This window comes from Hibiscus syriacus, unplaced genomic scaffold, assembly GCF_006381635.1.
Source record: "Hibiscus syriacus cultivar Baekdansim isolate YM2019G1 unplaced genomic scaffold, ASM638163v2 tig00117048_pilon, whole genome shotgun sequence".
Classification (NCBI taxonomy): Eukaryota; Viridiplantae; Streptophyta; class Magnoliopsida; order Malvales; family Malvaceae; genus Hibiscus; species Hibiscus syriacus.
Window position 1 is genome coordinate 5,934,849 of NW_024063538.1, and position 2,892 is coordinate 5,937,740.

The window sequence follows — 2,892 nt, forward strand, 5'->3', positions numbered from 1 at the left end:
TAAGCTCTATGCATGAGATAAATGCAAAATAATTACAAATGTCCCTAAGAGAAGATCGAGTAGTTACCCCTTTAGATGGATCACCTAAAATCTCACCATCCTTGACATAGTTATATTCTTTTGAGTATATGATTTCCCTTTCTTTAATGGTTAGATTCTTGAAGGTATCTTGAGTTTTCTCATTCTTCACTTCTTCCTTTGATGATGGTTCTCTAACCTCATGTCCAACGCCATATGTATTTATAATACCTATATCATCATTAACACAAAAATCTTTCCTCAAAAGGGGATTATCATCGAAAACAACATGGATAGACTCTTCTACCACTAAAGTTATTTTATTAAATACTCGATAAGCTTTAGAATTTAAGGAATAACCCAGAAAAATTCCTTCATCACTTTTAGCATCATATTTTCCAAGATTGTCTTTACCATTGTTTAAAACAAAACATTTACATCAAAATGGATGAAAATAGCTAATGTTAGGCTTTTTATTTTTGAAAATTTCATATGGAGTTTTCTTTAAAATAGGCCTAATCATTACTCGATTTATAACATAACAAGCGGTATTTGTGGCTTCTGCCCAAAAATATTTTGGCAAATTGTTTTCACACAGCATGGTTCTAGCCATTTCTTCTAAAGTTCAATTTTTCCTCTCAACAACTTCATTTTGTTGAGGGGTTCTAGGTGCTGAAAAATTATGGCTAATCCCATTTGAATTACAAAAATCAGTAAATCCAAGATTTTCAAATTTCGTACCATGATCACTCCTAACAATTGAAATGGAGTAACCTTTTTCATTTTGGATTACATTTGAAAATTTTCTAATGCTTAATCTTTAGTACTTAAAAATAGAACCCAACTAGAATAGTCATCTACTAATACAAAGCCATATTGTTTTCCACCAAAACTAATAGTCTTAATTAGCCCAAAAAGATCTATATGGATCAATTGTAATACTCTACTAGTGGATACATCATTAATGGATTTAAAGGAAACTTTCTTTTGTTTTCCCTTTGAGCATGCATCACAAATTTTATCTTTATCAAACTTTAGCTTTGGCAACCCTCTTACTAAATCTCCTTGAATTAGTCTTTGTAAAACACTCATGCTTGTGTGACCTAGTCTTCTATGCTATAACCAACTATCAAATTCATCCTTAGCAACTAGGCATAAATTATTCATATTTATTGAATCTAAATGACCATGTAAATGTTTCCTATTCTATAATCAATAAGCATAATCTTATTAGATGCAATGTCAATAAATTTACAACCATTTGTTTCAAACATGACATTGTATACCTTATCACACAATCGACTAATACTTAGTAGATTATACTTTAACCCATTCACATATAATACTTTTTCTATTTGTATGGAAGAGGTATTACCTATAGTACCTATATCTTCAATGTAACCTTTTGAGTTGTCACCAAAGGTTACCACTTCTCCATATTTGTCGTTAAGCTCTATAAACTGGCTCTTGTCTCCGATCATGTGTCTTGAGCATCCACTATCAAGGAACCATGAGTTTGAACTTGTATCTCGTGCCTTGAACCAATGATCCTCTTCCTAAAAAAATATTAACTTTTGATTTTTGGTACCCAAATTCTTTTGGGTACATATTCATTAGTTTCTAAAATCCTAGTCCCCTTGGGTATCCATTTGTTTAGTATTATTAAGTCCTTTTGGGATCCATATACTTCTAACAATTTTACCATTATAGGTTTTTTGGGGACCTCTATGATTCTAAGTATTAGAGCGTTTTCTAATATAGTTGGATTTTGAATTTTCTCCATTTTCAAAACGTTTTGTTCCTGATCGCTTGTAAATGTATATGTTAAGGAAAGAAAATATGTGCAAGTATACACAATCAATTCAAGTAATATAGGGTAAGTGAGTATAGACTCCACAGGGATTGGATTTAAAATATATTTTCACCACAACTAGAACTAGTGTCACGAACTAATTCCTACTAAGTGTCAGCTTAAGAACTAATATTAATAAAATGAAAAAGTGATTTAATAATTGTATAAAAGTTTGGCCGAGGCAAAATAAGTATGCAGAATACTAAAATAAGATAAAACAAGACGAGTGTTGATTTAAATATTATGCAAACAACCTCACATATTCAGACATATCACAGAGCACTTATGCTAAACCTTTGTATTGTCAACAATTATTTTTAAGTCTAGAATGAATTATTATGACTTGCTAAACCTGCCTGACAAGATTATTAGGTATTCTTAGACGGTTGTTATGGCAATACCCCTCAGCGTTAACTACAACCCTTGGTTTTTCAAATTGTTGTAGCAATACCTCTCAACGTAAACTATAGGCATTGTCTATCCTACTCTAGCATATATCCCTTTTAGTCGATTGAAACTCACTCCTGATCTCTAAGGTAACAAGTTAGAACTTCACTATCCCATATTCCTTCCATTGCTCATGTGGATCTATCTTAATTCTCTCGAATCTAAGAATCACTATCTAGACAAAAGGCTATCTCTCGATGTTCTTATATTGCCAAGACATGTTTTACCAAACCCCCAGGCGATCTCTCGATGCTCTTATAGCATAAAGTAAAATATTTAAACAATGAGCGAAACAGTCATAAGCAAAGCATAATTCATCATTCATAAAACATAAGAATATTGTTCAGGCAAAACAAAGTTTAACACCAAGTAAGACAGTCATGGTTCTACCAAAGATCATCCAAGATTCAACCTTTAATACAACCCCAAATAAATAAAGAGTTAAGAATAAAGGAAGAATGACTCCCAAAATCGGGGGCTCTATCGCGACGATTCTGATCAGCACTGCGCCTTCCTTGGTGATCAGCCTCTCTCGAGACATAATCACCGCTCTACTAAAGTCTGGTTATGGAGGA